This window comes from Hypanus sabinus, chromosome 3 (genome assembly GCF_030144855.1).
Source record: "Hypanus sabinus isolate sHypSab1 chromosome 3, sHypSab1.hap1, whole genome shotgun sequence".
Lineage (NCBI taxonomy): Eukaryota > Metazoa > Chordata > Chondrichthyes > Myliobatiformes > Dasyatidae > Hypanus > Hypanus sabinus.
The window spans coordinates 97,715,454-97,736,059 of NC_082708.1; the positions used below are offsets into that span (position 1 = coordinate 97,715,454).

The 20,606-nt window shown below is 42.5% G+C and overlaps 1 protein-coding gene across 1 annotated transcript in view; it reads right to left on the reverse strand.

The window, feature by feature from the left end:
• The window catches only part of sorcs2 (sortilin-related VPS10 domain containing receptor 2), a 727,841-nt gene that overhangs the window by 460,936 nt on the left and 246,299 nt on the right, over positions 1-20,606 (reverse strand). The window lies entirely within an intron of this gene.

A 20,606-nucleotide genomic window follows, 5' to 3' on the forward strand; every position in this document is an offset into this window, starting at 1 on the left:
TTCAGTTTGATCAGTAAGTTGTGGATATAATAATCCAAAAATAATTGTTAATGCTGTTTTGAGTAGAGAATTAATTTTTTAAACAACTTCCTTGAAAAAAATATAGATAAGCTTAGCTTACCTTTCTTGAAATTAATCTTTTTCTTTCCCTTCTACAAATTGTTAAAACTCATAAGGCAAACAATAAATTTCTCAATTCTGGCTAGAACTTGAGATCAACACACACGAATTTCATCTTCAACTGAAATGAGACAATTTCTATCCTTGTCCCTGATGCTTGTTAAACAAGAAAAAACTTGACCATACATGCAAGTTGAAAATTGCAGCAAACTGTTAATTGCTTTCCTATGAATGGCCGGATACTCTTCATTCACAGAAATCCAGAATTTGTGCATGTCAGGTCAGGAAGTTTCATCTTGAGTGCATGATCAGAGTGCAGATCACAAAGTTTTTCCTCTTCTCTCAAAGTCAAGTTCTCACACTGAGCAGATGATTCAGAGAAAGGGTCCCTCACCCAGTCATACACTTATGTTGAAAGGGAGGAATTTTCTTTCTTTCTTTTTAAATCTTTTTATTCATTTTCAAATTCATAGGCATAATAGCAATAGTAGTATAGAGACATTCAGATTACATTGTTGGAAAAAGGTATTTACAAGTATAAACTATAGATAACACATGATAAAAAAAAGTATCCAAAAAAAAACCCAAATTAGAAATGAAAAAACTGTAATAAACAAAACCAAACTAAACAAAGCTGGGCTATTATATTACATCGGATACAATCAATTACAATATTAAGGTAGGTGGCGTTGTGGATAATGAAGTAGGTTTTTAAAGTTTGCAGAGAGAATTAGGCTAGTTAGAAGAATGGGCTGAACGATGGCAGATGGAATTTAATGCTGATAAGTGTGAGGTGCTGCATTTTGGTAGAAATATTCCAAATAGGACAGACATGGTAAGTGTTAGGGCCTTGAAGAATGCAGTAGAACAGAGTGATCTAGGAATAATGGTGCATAGTTCGCTGAAGGTGGAATCTCATGTGGATAGGGTGGTGAAGAAAGCTTTTGGTATGCTGGCCTTCATAAATCAGAGCATTGAGTATAGGAGTTGGGATGCAATGTTAAAATTGTACAAGGCATTAGTAAGGCCGAATGTGGAGTATTGTGTACAGTTCTGGTCACCGAGTTATAGGAAAGATGTCAACAAAACAGAGAGAGTACAGAGAAGATTTACTAGAATGTTACCTGGGTTTCAGCACCTAAGTTACAGGGAAAGATTGAACAAGTTAGGTCTTTATTCTTTGGAGTGTAGAAGGTTGAGGGGGGACTTGATAGAGATATTTAAAATTATGAGGGGATAGATAGAGTTGACATGGATAGGCTTTTTCCATTGAGAGTAGGGGAGATCCAAACAAGAGGGCATGAGTAGAGAGTTAGGGGGCAAAAGTTTAAGGGTAACACGAGGGGGAATTTCTTTATTCAGAGAGTGGTAGCTGTGTGGAACGAGCTTCCAGTAGAAATGGTTGAGGCAGGTTCAGTATTGTCATTTTAAAGTAAAATTGGATAGGTATATGGACAGAAAAGGAATGGAGAGTTATGGGCTGAGTGCGGGTAAGTGGGACTAGGTGAGAGTAAGCGTTTGGCACGGACTAGAAGGGCAGAGATGGCCTGGTTCTGTGCTGTAATTGTTATATGGTTATAATAACGTCAATAACTCAGCTCCTCTATCCCAATGTTTAAGGATAATAAAAAGGATTCGGAAAAGGTCAAGTTACATCATTTGAAAGTGTTGAATAAATGGTCTCCAAGTTTCTTCGAATTGAACTGAAGGGTCAAAGGTGACACTTCAGATTTTTTCTAAATTTTAACAAGATATAGTTCGGGAAAACCATTGGAATGTAGTAGGAGGATTAATCTCTTTCCAGTTCAATACAATGGATCTTGTGGCAATTAATGTAATAAATGCAATCATCCGACGAGCTGGAGTAGATAAATAACTATGTTCCACCATCGGTAATCCAAAAATTGCAGAAATAGGATGAGAATGTAAATCAATACGCAAAACTGTTGAAATAATATCAAAAATATCTTTCCAATAGTTCTCCAAAAGAGGACAAGACCAGAACATATGAGTCAAAGAAGCTACTGAGGAAGTCTGCTCTACAATTCTTCCAGGTGGTTTTCAATAAGACTCGAGTCTTTCTGATATCCTTCCTCACTCTAAAGCCCAAGCAGCAGTGGAAACATTTTAAGACTTCCTTTTGAAACATGATTTTTCCAAAGATTCAGTTTCATTTTAAATCCAACAATTTTGTCACTTGAAGTCAAAATATTTTCTCCAGGGCCTTGCAGAGACTTGTTCAACTGCTTCATATGATGAAAAAAAAATCGCTGTTAAGTAGGCTAGTTTATGCAGCCTTACTTCATCTTCAAAGCACTGAGCAAAATCTGCCCTATTATTTTCTTGAAAGTACTCCTGCAATTCACCTTTCAGCTCAAACACCCTAGAAGCATAGAAAAACTACAGCACAATGCAGGCCCTTTGGCCCACAAAGTTGTGCTGAACATGTCCCTACCTTAGAAATTACTAGGCTTACTCATAGCCCTCTATTTTTCTAAGCTCCAGATACCTATACAAAAGTCTCTTAAAAGATCCCATCGTATCCACCTCCACCACCATTCCACACACTCACCACTCTCTGAGTAAAAAAAGTTACCCCTGACATCTCCTTTGTACCTACTCCCCAGCATCTTAAACCTGTGTCCTCTTGTGGCAACCATTTCAGCCCTGGGAAAAAGCTTCTGGCTATTCACACGATCAATGCCTCTGATCATCTTATACACCTTTATCGGGTCACCTCTCATCCTCCGTCGCTCCGAGGAGAAAAGGCCGAGTTCACTCAACCTGTTTTCATAAGGCATGCTCCCCAATCCAGGCAACATCCTTGTAAATCTCCTCTGCACCCTTCCTATGGCTTCTACATCCTTCCTGTAGTGAGGCAACCAGAACTGAGCACAGTACTCCAAGTGGGGTCTGACCAGGGTCCTATATAGCTGCAACATTACCTCTTGGCTCTTAAATTCAATTCCACGATTGATGAAGGCCAATACACCATATGCCTTCTTAACCAGAGTCAACCTGTGCAGCAGCTTTGAGTGTGCTATGGACTTAGACCCCAGGAACCCTCTGATCCTCTACACCGCCAAGAGTCTTACCATTAATACTATATTCTGTCATCATATTTTAACCTACCACACTTATCTGTGTTGAACTCCATCTGCCACTTCTCAGCCCAGTTTTGCATCCTATCAATGTCCCACTGTAACCTCTGACAGCCCCCCACACTATCCACAACACCTCCAACCTCTGTGTAATCAGCAAACTTGCTAACCCATCCCTCCACTTCCTCATCCAGGTCCCAGAACAGATCCCTGAGGCACCCCAATGGTACCAACCTCCATGCAGAATATGACCCGTCTACAACCACTCTTTACATACACAATGCTGGAAGAACTCAGCAGGTCAGGCGCATCCGTAAGAAAAGAGTAGCCAACGTTTCGGGCCGAGACCCTTCATCAGGAATGGGGGGGAAGAGAGGGCCGAAGCCCAGTAACATAGGGGAGGGGGTAGGGCCTAGAGGCGCCAGGTGGAAAACCAATCAGAAGAGAGATAAGAGGGGAGGGGAAGGGGATAAGCATGAAAGAACTGTAAAGATAAAGAAGCAGGAAGTTGAAAGGGGAGAGAGGCAGAGAGGGACCTGGGATAGGGGAAGGGGGAGTGGGAGGGAATGACCAGAAATTGGAGAATTCAATGTTCATACCACCAGGCTGGAGACTACCCAGACAGTATACGAGGTGTTGCTCCTCCAGCCGGAGTTTGGCCTCATCACGGCAGTAGAGGAGGCCGTGTATGGACAGATCTAGATGGGAATGAGAGGCAGAGTTGAAGTGGGTGGCAACCGGGAGGTCCTGTCTATTGTGACGGACTATTGTCCTGTCTATTGTAGGTGCTCTACGAAGCAGTCCCCCAATCTGCGTCGGGTCTTGCCGATGTAGAGGAGGCTGCACCAGGAGCTCCGGATGCAATAGACTACTCCAGCAGACTCGCAGGTGAAGTGTTGCCTCACCTGGAAGGACTGTCTGGGGCCCAGAATGGTGGTAAAGGGGGAGGTGTGGGGACAAGTGTAGCATTTGCGCTTGCAGGGATAAGTGCCAGGTGGGAGTTCTGTGGGGAGGGACGTGTGGACCAAGTAGTCGCGGAGGGAACGATCCCTGCGAAAAGCTGAGAGGGGTAGGAAGGGAAAGATGTGCTTGGTGGTGGGGTCCTGTTGAAGGTAGTGGAAGTTGCGAAGGATATGTTGGATCCGGAGACTGGTGGGGTGGTAGATGAGGACAAGGGGAACCCTGTCCCTGTTGTGGTGACGGGAGGATGAGTTAAGGGCTGAAGTGCGGGAAGTGGAGGAGATGCGGGTGAGGGCATCTTTGGTGATGCCAGAAGGGAAACCACGATCCTGAAAGAAAGAGGACATTTGAGAAGTCCTGGAACGGAAAGCCTCATCCTGGGAGCAGATGCGGTGGAGACGGAGGAACTGGGAATAAGGAATGGCATTTTTGCATTGGGCGGGGTGGGAAGAGGTATAGTCATGGGAGTCAGTGGGTTTGTAGAAGATGTCTCCAGAGATGGAGACCAAGAGATCAAGAAAGGGGAGAGAAGTGTCCAAGATGGACCAAGTGAATTTAAGGGCTGGGTGAAAGTTAGAGGCAAAGTTGATTAAACTGATGAGCTCAGCATGGGTGCAGGAAGCAGCACCAATGTAGTCGTCAACGTAGCAGAGGAAAAGTTGAGGAGTGGTGCCAGTATAGATTTGGAGAATAGACTGTTCCACATAACCCACAAAGAGGCAGGCATAGCTGGGGCCCATGTGACTGCCCATGGCTACACCCTTGATCTGGAGAAAGTGGGAAGAACCAAAGGAGAAGTTATTGAGAGTTAGAACAAGCTCCGCCAGCCGGAGGAGTGTGGTGGTGCTGGGGAACTGGTGGGGTCTGATATCCAAAAAGTAGCGGAGGGCTTTGAGGCCTTCTTGATGGGGGATGGATGTGTATAAGGATTGAACATCCATGGTAAAAATGAAGCAGTCGGGGCCGGGGAATTAGAAGTTATTGAAGGCATGGGATGCATCCTGGATGCAGGTGGGGAGAGACTGAACTATGGGGGATAAAATGGAGTCAAGGTAGGCAGACACAAGTTTGGTGGGGCAGAAGCAGGCTGAAAATATGCGTCTGCCGGGACAGTCAGGGTTGTGGATCTTGGGGAGGTAAAACCGAGCTTTGCGGGGAGTGGGAATTATGAGTTTTTTGGCTGAGGGAGGAAGGTGTCCAGAGTTGATGAAGGTGGAGATGGTGCGGGAGACGGTGGATTGATGTCTTTTGGTGGGGTCCTGTTCCAGGGGTAAGTAAGAGGAGGTGTCGGAGAGCTGCAGTTTGGCCTCAGTGAGGTAGAGGTCCATCCACCAGACTACTATGGCACCACCTTTGCTGCAGGTTTGATGGTGAGGTTGGGGTTAGTGCGGAGAGAGTGGAGGGCAGTGTGTCCTTCCAGGTGAGGCAACACTTCACCTGCAAGTCTGCTGGAGTAATTTATTGCATCCAGTGCTCCCGGTGCGGCCTCCTCTACATCGGCGAGACCCAACGCAAATTGGGGGACCGCTTCATCTGTCACAATAGACAGGACCTCCCGGTTGCCACCCACTTCAACTCTGCCTCTCATTCCCCTCTAGATATGTCCATACATGGCCTCCTCTACTGCCATGAAGAGGCGAAACTCAGATTGGAGGAGCAACACCTCATCTACTGTCTGGGTAGTCTCCAGCCTGGTGGTATGAACATTGAATTCTCCAATTTCTGGTAATTCCCTCCCCCTCCCCCTTCCCCTATCCCAGGTCCCTCTCTGCCTCTCTCCCCTTTCAACTTTCTGCTTCTTTATCTCTATAGTTGTTTCACGCTTATCCCCTCCCCTCCCCCTTTATCTCTCCCCTGATTGGTTTTCCACCTGGCGCCTCTAGGCCCTACCCCCTCCCCTATCTCTATTACTGGGCTTCGGCCCTCTCTTCCCCACCATTCCTGATGAAGGGTCTCGGCCCGAAACATTGGCTACTCTTTTCTCACGGATGCTGCCTGACCTGCTGAGTTCTTCCAGCGTTGTGTACATATTCTTTGATCCACAGCATCTGCAGTTGTATTTTTGTGTTACAACCACTCTTTGCCTTCTGTGGGCAAGCCACAAAGCAATGTCCCCTTGGATCCCATGCCTCCTTACTTTCTCAATAAGCCTTGCATGGAGAACCTTATCAAATGCCTTCCTGAAATGTATATACACTACATTTACTGCTCTTCCTTCATCAATGTGTTTAGTCACATCCTCAAAAAATTCAATCAAGCTCATAAGGCACAACCTGCCCTTGACAAAGCAATACTGACTACTCCTAATCATATTATACCTCTCCAAATGTTCATAAATCCTGCCTCTCAGGATCTTCTCCATCAACTTACTAACCACTGAAGTAAGACTCACTGGTCTATAATTTCCTGGGCTACTCCCTTTCTTGAATAAAGGAACAACATCTGCAACCCTCCAATCCTCCGGAACCTCTCCCGTCCCTAGTGATGATGCAAAGATCATCGCCAGAGGCTCAGCAATCTCCTCCCTTGGCTCCCACAGTAGCCTGGGGTACATCTCATCTGGTCCCAGTGACTTAACAACTTGATGCTTTCCAAAAGCTCCAGCACATCCCCTTTCTTAATACCTACATTCTCAAGCTTATCAGTCTGCTGCAAGTCAGCACTACAATCACCAAGATCCTTTTCCATAGAGAATACTGAAGTGTTGAGAATTCTTCCTCTGCTGAGCCACCGGATTTCTGTATGTAGCAGAAGACTGGTCTGTTCTTTGTCTCAGTTTTCAGTTTTTTAAAAACATGCTCAAGTGAACTGGTCTTAAAGCTACTAAATAACTAAGCTTCCTGAAGCTTTTTACTGACTGTGACTTTATTTTCATAAGTTTTAATCTGTTTGTTTTGGGATTCCAATAGTCATTTAAAATAATCTGTGCTTTTACATGTCATGTGGCTGAGATTTGTAGTTGAGTCTTTTCAATTTTGCTGGAGCCATTGCTGCATCTGTACGTTGTCTGCCACAGACTGGACACAGCGGAACAGGACAACTTGGATCACCAGTCCATGGAAAACACATTGAGAAGCAGCTTTCATTGTAAACATGGTCTTCTTTGTGTCTGTTGTCGCACTAATGCAGTGAAATAGTCAGAAGATTGTAATTCTTCATCATTAACCGTATCAGAATTGTCCGTAGGCCTAGGCCTAGGATCCTCCTCTTCCATCCCACACCTCCTCTTCACAAATCAACACTCTGGACTGTCTTTAAAATGACAATTCCCCTCCAATTTTCTACTACACTAGTAGTTAGTTTGCTCCCATAAGTCAGTCAGCAGCACATCAGGGGAAGTTGGGAAAAGTGTAATTCTGGAGAGGCTGACGCCATAGCCCAAGTTGGGCAAGTCCATGTAATGCTCGGAAAATGCACTTCACGTGCCTCATTAGCCTGCCATCCTCCCTCTGTGCACTCTCTCACCAATTACCAGCCTACCTTTCTCCCCTCTGTGCAATACAAGACTCACCAATTACCAGCATACCATTCTCCCCTCTGTGTAATACTGCGCTCACCAATGATCAGCCTACCATCCTCCCCTACAGGCAATATTGAGCTCACCAATTATCAGTCAACCGTTCTCCCCTCTGAGCTCACCAATTATCAATGGCCTCCCCTATTTCGTATCAAAAACTGAGAGTAGATTCAAACAGATAAACATGGTCCAACTGCGACTGCGCACTGCCATACTGGGCTGAGGTTGCTGACAGAGCTGCTCGGTCATTGCCCATTACTGCGAGTACTGGCACCGTGAAGTTCAAAAACCAAATTTTTTTTTAAAAGCACAATCTCTCGTGGCATCCCTAATGACCTCTCAAGGGACCTTGGTTTAGGATGTGGAGGAACTTGGACACAGCAGAGGCCTGGGCTCCAGCCTGACCTTGACGGCCAGTGGTGTGCCTGTGTGATAAAGGAGATGCATGGTTACATACTGGGCCACCAGACCAGAGAGTACAAGGGATGGTACCCCACCCCCAGGTCAGCCAGGTATTGGCATGTTCCGGTATCAGAGTTCTGTGAGGGAAGCAGGCTCGAGGGCCGGTGACCAGAGATTGAAGCCTAATGTTTGCGGTCCAGCTGTTGGTGAGTTCAGAGTTCAAGGCTTGGAGATTGGAGTCCTCATTCATTGTCATCTGAGAACCTGGGGGTCAATACACAGGATCGAAGCCCAAAGGTCAATCAGAAGTCCAGAAGTTGAGGCCTGATGGCTAAAGCCTAGGTTGGTGAGTCTCTGCAAATCCGCAGGGGAAGCCAAAAGCCCAATGTCAGCCAGTCTGAGTTCTTCGGAGGCTGGAGAACTGGGTACCAGTGGACTGTGTGTGCACACATGCGAGGTAAGGCCTTGTATTGTGGTTGTTGCTGCCGCGTGCTTTGTGAACATGGTGGGCATGCTATATCAGTGCCAGCATGTGTGGAGACACTTGCACACTGCCCCCAGGTGGTGTTGGTTGGTAACACATTTCACTGCTTGTTTTTGTGTACATGTGATAAATGAATGAATCTGAATTTGAATGGAATCTTTCGTTGACCTCCATAGGGGTGAAGAAATATACAGATTCAGCATTTAGCAGAAAGCATGGAGGACAAACTGAGACAGAATTTACAGACTATAACAAAGCAATGGTCCTTGCCAGTAATGTTGAAGAAAGCTCCCCACAAAGATCTGTTCAACACTGAGACACGTACATTCTGCTTTCTAATACACTTTGTTGTCAGTCGGAAAAACAGAGATCCAGCTTGCTGGCATTAAAGAGAAGCTGAAGTACCAAGAACTTTTTCAAAAGCTTTAAAGTCTCTTGCATTTAAATTTCTCCTGTCAAGTGACAATACACTCACAATGCTGTTTGCTTTAAGACTTGCTGCATTGCTAAAATATTATTATGGGTTAATAGACCATGTTAAAATTCTCGCTTTTACCTTCAGTAACAAAGTCTCAGATTTTCCAGCACTTTATAGTGGGACTGCATTATGAACATCAAAAATTCAAAAGACATCAGCTGATTTTCAATGATTATGATGAAAAGGCAGAAAATTGCAGCCTGTGATGCAATGCTGAATCACTGACAGAAACTTCACGTTAAACCAAACATGCACACAAAGCAGAGTGGTTGAGTTTTAGACAATAATGGCTCAAGTCTGTCACTATTTCAATCAAAAATCTTGGCCGCTATTTTCTCATTAATCTTCAAGTACCTTTTCCTTTGAAAGGAATCAGACTTCTTCCTAATGTTCTTGAATTATCAGCTTTCCCGGCCTAACTGAAGGTGAATGCAGATATTAAAAAGCATGAGTGCATTCATCTTTTTCATTCCTGAGACCATAGTTCTCACACTCAAAGCACTGATTTCTCTGTGAATCTCCAATGTCTCAATAATCACAGTTTAGCCTTCCTTCTTTTCTGATTAAATACCCAAAGTCACAGTATAAAGGGCCTTTAGTGGTTTTTAAACATTGTGATATCTTCTCAATAACATAGTGAACAGATGGAGATGAAGCTTGGCCTTGTTTCTATGCAACTTCTGAAAAACTGAGACCACAAGACTGATCCCAAATAGTGTGAATGCTCATCTTGTAGACAGTCATCTCCTGAAGGGCAACCAACATGATCTTGCAAAAGGCATCACAGGAGCGAAGGACATGTTTCTTCTTATCTTATAGGGAACACAGTTTTAGGGCAGAGATGAGGAAATGTATTTTCTCCCTCAGAGGATCCTTAGTCCTTTGTCACTCACTTCTCACGGAGTAATGGAAGCAGAGTCTTAGCATTTTAAAGCAGAGAGCAAGAAGGTTACCATGGGGAGGATAGCAATGTGGAGTTAGGAACAAAATAACAGTGGCCATGATGCAATTAAGAGAGAGCAGGCTAAAGGAGACATTTGTATATTCCTGAAAGTTTCTCCACTGGGTTTCTCCGAAACTCCTGCTTAACCTCAGCTGGAGAAAAAGACTGATATTTTCATCTGTTCATGCTATTCTCCAAAAGTAATGAAAACTTCTGAACTAGCACAGTAAGCTCAGGAAAACGATACCAAACAAGAGAAAACCTGCAGATGCTGGAAATCCAAGCAACACACACAAAATGCTGGAGGAACTCAGCAAGCCAGGCAGCATCTATGGAAAAGAGTACAGTCCATGTTTCAGGCCAATATCCTCTGGCAAGACTGATATGCTTGAATTGGAAAGAATCTACGAAGTTCACTGTAATCCTTTAGTGCAGACGGACCCATGCACACGCACGCACGCACATACACACACACACTCTCTCTCTAACAATACAAAAGCAGATAGCTGATGGCAGTAATATACTATGAATAAAGTATATATTAGAGTCAGAGTCAAAACACTGCAACACAGAACCAGGATATTCAGTCCATCTAGTTCATGCCAAACGATATTCTGCCAAGTCCCAGACTAGAATCCTCCATACTCTTCCCATCTGTTTACCCATCCAAATTTCTCTTGAATGTTGAATTTGAACCTGCATTCACCAATTCCACTGGCATCTCGTTCCACACCCTCAAAGCCATGAGTTCCCCATGTTCCCCTTAAACAGTCCACCTTTCACCCTTAACCCATGACCTCTAGTTGTAGTCTCACCCAACCTCATTGGAAAAAGCCTGCTTGCATTTGCTCGATCTATACACTCAAAATTTTGTATACCTCTATCAAATCTCCCCTGATTCTCCTACATTCCAGTGAATAAAATCCTCTCCTATTCAATTTTCCCTATAACTCAGCTCCTCAAGTCCTGGAACATCTCTGTAAATTTCCTCTGCACTCTTTCAATCTTATTGATATCTTTCGTATAGGGAGGTGACAAGATCTACACACAATGCTCCAAATTAGGCTTCACCTTGTACAACTTCAACATCGCTACTCCTGTATAGAACTCTTTGACTTATGTGGGCTAATGTGCCAAAAGCTCTCTTTACAACCTCATCTACCTGCGACACCACTTTCACAGAATTATGTATCTGTTTTCCCAGATCCCTCTGTTCCACCATACTCCTCAGAACCCTCCTGCCCACCGTGCAAGGCCTACCCTGAACAGGCATCCCAACACGCAACACCGCACACTGCTCTGCACTTCATTTCATCTGCCATTTTCATGCCCATTTTTCGAGCTGGTCCAGATCCAGACAAGGTAAAATACTTGAGAGAAAATCAGGAAAGGGCGCTATACTGAATTCATAGCTACACCACATTTCTGACAAAATTTGGGAACAGAATCGGGTTAATATCACTGGCTTATGCAGTGAAATATGCTGTTTTGCAGCAGGACTACATTGAAATGCATAATAATAAAAAGCTATAAATTACATTAAGTGAATAATGGAAAAACAATTAAATGTTGTGCAAAAAGATTTAAAAAATTGAGGTACTGTACACAAGTTCATTGTCCATTCAGAAATCAGATGGCAGAGGGGAAGAAGCTGTTCCTTAAGTTCTTTTGTATTGATGGTAGCAATGAGCAATGAGGTACAAGTGCCTCGTACCACCAGGTTCAAGAACAATTGCTACCCCTAAACCAACAGGTTTTTGATCAAAAGGGGATAAGTACACTCATTTCAGGATTCTTTTATCTTGTTATTTCATGCTCGTTATTTGTTGCTATTTATTTATATCTGCGTTTGCAGAGTTTACTCTCCTTTGATCCTGTTTACAGTTACTGTTCTATAGATATGCTAAGAAAAAGAATCTCAGTGTTGTATTTGGTGACTTGTATATATTCTGATAATAACTTTTACTTTGACTTTTGACTTTGGTATGTCCTTGATGAGAGAGATGCCGCCTTTTTGAGGTGTTACCTTGTGAAGGTCTCCTCGATCTGGGCAGGCGGGTGTCCATGACGGAGCTAGCTCAGTTCACAACTTTCTGCAGCTTTTTCCGATCCTGTGCAGGGGCCCCTCCATACCAGATGGTGATGCAACCAGTTGGAATGCCAGACAAAGCTCTCGTAGAAATTTACTAGAAACTTTGGTGTTACATCAAGACTCAAACTCCTAATAAAATATAGGTACTGTCATGTTTTCTTTGAAATTGCATCAATATGTTGGGCCCAGGGTAGATCTTCAGAGATGCTGACACCCAGAAACTTGAAACTCCTCATCCTTTCCACTGCTGATCCCTCAATGAGGACAGGTGTTTGTTCCCTCAGATTCCTCCTCATTTCTTTGGTCTTACTGACATTGAGTACAAGGTTGTTGTTGTGACACACTCATCCAGCTGATCTATCTTCCCCCTGTACGCCTCCTCGTCACCATCTGAAATTCTTCCCCCAACAGTTGTGTCATCAGCAAATTTATTGATGATTTGGGAGCTGTGCCTAGCCACACATTCATTTTGTGGGTGTAGAGAGAGTAGAGCAGAGGACTAAGCACACATCCCTGAGGTGTGCCAGTGTTGATAGTCAGTGATGAGGAGATGTTATTTCCAATCCACACTGACTAGTCTTCCAGTGAGGATCCAGTTGCAGAGGGAGGTATAGAGGCCCCGTTTTGGAGCTTGCTGATTTGTACTGAGGGTTTTTTGAAATTATTAGTGTTGAATGCTGAGTTGTAATCATTAAACAGCAGCCTGACACAGATATTGTAATTGTCCAGGTGATCCAAGGCCAAGGGGAGAGCCAATGAGATTGCATCCACTGTAGACCTGTGGGGCAATAGGCAAATTGTAAAGGGTCCAAGACCTTCTTTAGGCAGGAGTCGATTCTGGTCATGACTAACCTCTCAAAGCACTTCATCACTGTAGATATGAATGCAACTGATAATAGTCATTGAGGCACTGATTCTGCTCTCTTTGGGCATGGGTATGATTGTGGCTCTTTTGAAGATGGCCTTGAACACCCCCACCAGTTGCATGGCAAAGACCTTCAGAGTCTCACCACGTACACTAGCTGGGCCTTGCAAGAGTACACCCTCTTGAAAGATTTTCTGACATCAGCCTCCAAGACAGAGACCACAGGGTTACCAGATGCTGCAGGGATTTGCACTGATGCTGTTTTATTCTCCCTTTTTTGAATGCCACAGATGTAACCATCAACAGACTACAAAATCTCCTGGTTCGTACACAGCTTTTAGTCTTGGTATGTTTGGTATGTTCTCAAAGGTATGTAGTCATCCACACAGGCCTTGATGAGGTTGGTGACAACTGTAACATATTCATTCAGACTGGAGGATGAATCCCTGAATATTGTCTAGTCCACTGACTCACTGCAGTTCTCTAAGTTCTCCTCTGCCTCTCTTGATCAGACAGTACCTGCTTGGTCCTCATCACTGGTGCCAATGTCTTTAGTCTCTGCCTATACATCAGAACTGGAAGTACAGCCAGGTGACTGGACTTTCCAAAGTGTGGGCATGGTATGGTACGGTTAAGATTCCTTAATGCTAGTATAATAGTTGTCAGTGTCTTGGCTCTTCTGGTTCCACTGGAGGTATTTTTGGTGGTCGTTATTCAGAGACTTCAAGTTGGCCTTGTTGAAATCTCTCACATCGGTAGGGAAGGCATCAGGCTTCGCGATTTCATGCCTGACATTGGCGTGAGGTGGAATGTACTACTACTAGGAATGTACACTACTAGGAAGAAGGTGGAAAACTCCCTTGCTTGATAAAAAGGAATGACAATTGAATGTTGGATGTTCTGTGTCAGGTGAGCAGGATTGAGACAGAACTGCCATGTCTGTGCTCCATGAATCATAACATGTATTCCACCACTACCAAGAAAAGACTCGGATGCCCTGCCTTTTCAGTGGATACTGAAGCCTTCAGGCTGCAGGGCTGTGTTCAAAATGGTAGGGATGAGCCACATTTCTGTTAAGCAAAGTACCCAGCGGTCCTTGATATCCCTTCTTGTACTTCAATCTTTCTCTGATTGGGGCAATCTTTCTGAACATAGACTTTCAATATTTACAACTTGAACAATGTTCTACTTTTCTATTTTTCCTGCTAAAATTGAGAGAGGGATCAGGGTGGGTGGTGAGAAGGTAAAGACTCTAAGTAGGAGCAAGTGTCCATGACAGAGTGCAAGCTCATCAAGTGCGTATGCCTGCACGTGCCTGTAACTGGTCATGCAAGTACACCTGCATAGATGCGAGATGGTATGTTTGGGTGCGTGCATGAGAAAACTCATGCAACTGTCATCTCCTTACAAGAATTTACACACACATCCATTATCCACCCTCAAAATGGACAGAAAGCCAGTCATCCTCAATCCCAAACATCTGCCTACAAAGATGCCAACCAGTAAAGCAGATCACCTCATATTTCTCCATAATGTACTCCAGCTGGTGTATCACTATCAACTTCTGCAGAATTATCACAGCTTACTTTTCTATCTGTGCTTATGTATTCAGCAAACTTTGGTAGTTAATCTCATGATTTTAGCTCAATGTTTTATCAAAGTTACTCTTGGTCTCTTGTACCACTGTCAGTGGCTCAGGGCAGAATGCTTAGTTGCTCTTTGAAACCAGTGAGGAAGACTTGATAGACGAAGCATGGGGTTCATGAGATGACATCCAAAACGTCACGTAAAAAATCATTTCCTACAATGTCTACTTACTTTTTCCTCCCTTCTGGTGTAATTTTGCTTTCTACAACATTGATCAACTCAAAGCAATTAAGCAGGTTAACCACAAGCTTACTTCCTTTCCCCATTCTGTGTGCTTACCTGATACATTGATTTTCTGTTTAACAAAGGCAATTAAGTCTTAACAATCATTGTGGACAAGAAATCATCCAGCAGCTGTCAGGTTGTGATCTAAGAAAATATTGCTGCTAAGCCAGTAATTAAATCCTGCATTTAAACTTGAAGTGCCAATTTAACTTTAGATAAACATCCAGCTGAACCTCAAAATGCAGTCAAGCCTAAACATTGAGATAGGGTTTGAACAGATGATGGCAGCTTTCAAATTTGCAATGGAAATTAAAACTTCAATGAACGATAACCAAGGTCATTGGGGAAAGCAAATGGGAAAAGCTGAAAATACCTTTTGGGTCAGGCTACGGAAATAGAGCAAAGGTTTGGCTTATTATTGAAACACTTCTCACTGCTGCTTCTCTTCCATGAGATTGTTAATGGTTCAGACATTTTCTAACATCAAAGGGGTTTCCTTTAACCTCTATGAAATGCAAAATGGTCATAGTTACTGACATTATGTCATTCACTCTAGGACAAAAATTTGCTTTTATCATTTGCTTCACTTGATCGAAGATTAGGTCGAATGGAGGTTAGTGACAGAAGATGTTGGGTTTCCCATGTTAACTGTTAAGTTTTGTAACTCTGAAACATCAAAACAAAGGTAAAATACGGAGATGAGAGACAATCTTGCATGTTTAGATTTGTTTTGACTTTAAGCGAGGTGCACGCAAATGATGTGGCAGTGTGATGACATTTACTATTCACTTACTTTTGCACAGAACCCATAATAAATTAAACAAATAATGCTTAATCAAACAATATATATTTACAATATTATTCTAATTTTATTGAAACATTAAATACACATCATTAACCACCATGTCCTGTTAACCTTCCACTGGTCTCAACCATGCATTTGTCACCTCCAAATCTGACTCTTCCAAAAATCTCCTGGTCACTGATTCTTCCTCCATCTCCATATCACCAAGATTGACATTCTACTCTCCCTTCACTGCACCTTATGTTCACTGATCATTAAACGCTCCCTGTTTCACCATTGCTTCAGTTTCTAATGTTGATTCTCTGTTCATATCTCTCCAGAACTGAGCCCATTTTATCTCCGTAAGTTCCTTTGGCTCATCAACCCTGAAAGTTGTATGCCTTCTTTCAGTTCAGGCCACATGTTCTCCAGCTTCCTTTACTTTATAAAAAGCTTTCATCGTTTTCAGCTTTAGGCTTCAACATTCCTTCTACAAACATCCATTTTTTTTCTTTCTAACCCACAAGTTAAATCCCATATCTTGGTGCATGGTTACCTGCCTTAAATCACATTAGTGTTTTTTTGGCATTATTTACAACTTGTTTAATACATTAGTGGTACTATACAACTAGAACAACTGAAACTTATCTGTTGTGAACAGGGTTAATTTTGGGCCAGAGTCTCCAGCATGCTCTCTACCTAGTTAGGCCTTAAATATTTCAAAGCAGTCTTTCAAAAAGCCTACTTTATGCATGAAAGGTTCAACTTACTAATATCATAGGCACCATAACACAGTCTTCAGAAAAGACTGAGGGAAAACTTCATTTTTTGTACACTGAAGAGAATTTATTTGAACCCAGTTTTACAGGAATGTAATTATTATATAACATTGTGAAGTAAAATGAGTATGTGAATGATTGAGCAAAAAAGTGATTGGGACAGTCGTGAATTCCTGAGTCAGAAAGATAGCAAAGTCAGAATAATAGCACCAGCATATGCTATGAAATTTGATAACTTTGCAGCAGGAAATAAGAACCAAGTAGTGAGGTAGTGTTCATGGGTTCAATGTCCATTTAGACATCAGATGGTAGAGGGGAAAAGCTGTTCCTGAATCGTTGAGTGTGTGCCTTCAGAGTCCTGTACCTCCTACCTGATGGTAACAATGAGAAGCAGACACGTCCTGGGAAGTGTGGGTCCTTAATGACGGAAGCACCTTTCTGAGCACTGCTCCTTAAAGTTGTCTTGGTTACCATGGAGGCTGGTATCCATGATGGAGCGGAATAATTTTACAGCTTTCTGCAACTTACTTCAATCCTGTGCAGTAGCCCTCTCCCCGTACCAGACAGTGATGCAGTCAGTCAGACTGCTCTCTGCTGTACATGTGCATAAGTTTGAAAGTTTTAGGTGACAAACCAAATCTCTTCAAACTCTTAATGAAAATTAGCCCCCCGTCTTGCCTTCTTTATAGCTGTATCAATATGTTAGGACCAGATTAAAATGGAGGGTAATTTTTTTTGGGGAAGTGTTGTGTGAGGAGGTAACAGACAAATAACATGATAAAAAGATAGAAATAAAAGACCTTAAAGGACACACTTGAAATCTTGTTAGTTCAACCATTCCACAAAATGTTACATAGTTCAGTCAATATTTGAAATTTGCCAGAAATGAAAACCCTCATATCAGATTAGGTTCAGTTTTCAATCAAGAAACAATATAATCTCCCTTTACCCATGATGGAAATTGGATATTTAAATTATTTGCTTGGGATGGAGATTTGTTTTTAAGATGTAAATGATTGGCAGTGTTCACTAATTTAAAACTGAGTTGTCATTTTAGATGCTGTGTGAATCTTTCAGTGGAACAATCACGTCACTTTTCTGTCCCCATAAATATTCTTATGGTGTTGATAAGTCAATGATCTATTCAAGAGACCTCCTCAGGAAATATCCCTGCATCCGTCACTTTCCAAGTCATTGCTACTGAGACTGCAGGAAGTTTCAATAAACAAGACTGTCTTCATTGTATTCCAGATAACTGATGCTTTTTAGCTTTTTAAGTCAGGGTAATTATAATACAAGTCCACAGTCCATCAATGAGTAAAAAAAAAGTTTAACAAAGAATTCCTCTAGTGAGTCCACTTTCTATGCAGAAAACGAATTTTAACTTTTTATATGCCGAGAAGATTATGAGGAGTTTAATTAATGTCTGACCCAATTACCCCAGCATGTCATGAGTTAAAATCAGAGTTCAAATTAGGAAGGAATGGTGAAAGGAATCTCATCATTCAGTCCTTGCTGGTCGTAGAATTCAAGATATGCTCAGTCCTCTCTGATAAATATCTTTCCTGCAGTACAGCACATTTGTGCCAACTCAGAGCAGCTGACATTATCCCCTTGGTGTGCCACAGTACCAATATCAGACTATGATAAAACAGGACCTGAGGATAATTTCAGCTCTGCTTTCTCAATCGCTCATGATATACCAACAAAGAAGAACTGTTGGCTTATTATAGTTCTCTGAAAATGAGCAACAAGTAATTCCTAATTACAGAGAAATAACAAGCAATGGCAAGACCATCTTGTGTTTGATTTGTGTTCCAATCCTTCCAGGTGAGGCAACACTTCAACTGCAAACCTGCTAGTGTTGTGTCTGATGCTCCCAGTGCAGCCTCCTCTATATTGGTGACACCCATCATAAATTGGGGGGGGGGGGGGCTCAATCTGCCAAAGGCATATCTTCCCTGTTGCCAAACGTTTTAATTTCAATTCCCATTCCGACATGCCGGTCCATGGCTTCCTCTTGTGCCAAGAGGCTGCCCTCAGGATGGAGAAACAACACCTTATATTCCATCTGTCAATATCGCTGAAGTGCGTCAACAATAAGAAATGGTGTGTGAACGCCTCAGTAGTAGTGGCCACTGTTGGTAGGAGCCCTTGAAGATGGATGCTGCTTTACTAAAACAGAAAATACTCTGCAGATGCTGTGGTCAAAGCAACATGCACAACACGCTGGAGGAACTCAGCAAGTCGGGCAGCATCCATGGAAACGTTGATTTTACTAAAACAGTGCTCCTTGCATAGGCGCTCAGTGATGGGGAGGGCTTCACTTGTGATGCACCAGGCTGTATCCACTACTTTCTGTAGGCTTTTTCATTCAAAGGCATTGGCGGTTCCACTCCAGACCCTGATGCCAGCAGTCAGTATACCTTCCACTGTACATGAAAAGAAGTTTGCTAAAACTTTATACAACTTGCAGAATCTTCACAAATTTCCAAGAAAGTGAAGATGCTGGACGTTTCTTCATAATTGCACTTACATGCTGTTCCCAGGACAGATCCTCTGAGAGGATAATGCTGCGGAATTTAGAGTTGCTGACCCTCTCCCCTGTTAAGGACCAGTTCATGGACACTGGTTTCGTCCTCCTGTAGTCAATAGTCAGCTCCTTTGTTCTGCAGCCATTCAATGGAAGGTGGTTGTTGTGGCACCATTCAGCCAGCTTTGCAACCTCCCTCCTATATCCTGATTTGTCACCACCTTATAATTAAAGATAATCCTGAAATTATGCACAATGCTCAAAAACAAAGCTATTCCCTACAAATGTACCCACAATTGAGACTGGTGAAGAAATTGTTACTTGTGAGATATGCCCACAAATTTAAGTCTGAACGTCTTTGTTTGGTGGAAGGATATCATGGATCCTATTAAACATACATTCTGGTACAAACAGGCATGCATCCTTAATACAATTAATGACTAGAGATAGAGAGGGGCGTAGGTGTACCTGTCCCTCCATCACCCCCTGTCCGCCCCACTGGTCTTCTGAAGAAATTCCTAGAATGATTCCATTTCAAGCAGCTGAGTGGTGTTGGAGCATTCCAAAGGGGCTAAGGCTGTCTTGTTTGTTGCCCAGTGGCTACGAGTGTGAATGTAACGGTGCAACGAGGAGAAAGAATACTTTTCTCAGTGACATCACCTCAACAGGTGAGCAGCTGTTTGACGTTCACAAAGTACCGACGGCATGCCCCCATTCCCACAGTATCAACGCTTTAAAAAGAGTACCTGCAACAAACTTTGATAAGCACTACATAAAATTAAGCAAATTCATTATACATGCCTGCCTCTCCCCAGCGCTCACAGCCCAGAGAGCTCACATGACTAGGAGTAAGGAACAAAAAAGGCTTTCAGGAGTATTATATGTAAAAAAAAGCACAATTTACAAGGCACTAGCAATGTAGTAAAAAAATTTTATAACTTTTTCTCATCTTTGCCTGTAGAAGAAGTAGTAGGTATTAAAAATAGCAAATTAACTCACAGTAACTCTGGAAAGAGTGATTGGAAGTTTGAATGATGATTTGGCCAAACACATTACTGATTAAATAATATTTTGGGATATAACAAGTCAAATAATATGTAAAATAAATTCAAATTTTACCAATATTTTGGGCTCAAGGGTCTAATAATGCTCTTGAAAGATCCACAACAAGGCTTATTCACTGAAGCCTCAGATTGACACATGAAGATCCACAACTTCAAGTCATAAACCTCAATTTGAACTTATAAATATTCTGCATCATTTAACCATGCAGATGCAGATCATGACTTGCGTTCTTTTCTACCTCAGAAGGCATGTTGCCTGGGTTGGGCTGCTATAGTAATCACAAGTTAAGCATTGTTTTCTTGTTCAATAGTCCGTGCATTTGGGATATGATTTAACTGTGCATCTTTGAAGCACAATGAAAAGTCCTTTTTTCATCTTCTACAGGTAAAAAGTCCTCTTTATGGTGGATAAGAAATCCCAAAAGGCAAAAAGCCAAAATTCCACCTCTACAAAAATCTGCAAAATCACATTTTAATAAGAAGTTCAGATCTTTCCATCCAAAGAAAATAATAGCAATGTTTTAAAAAGGGCATTGAGGTGATTCAGGAAAATGGCAAAATGAAAAATATATGGCTTAAATTTTCTCTTCCATATAATTTCTCTCTTCCTGG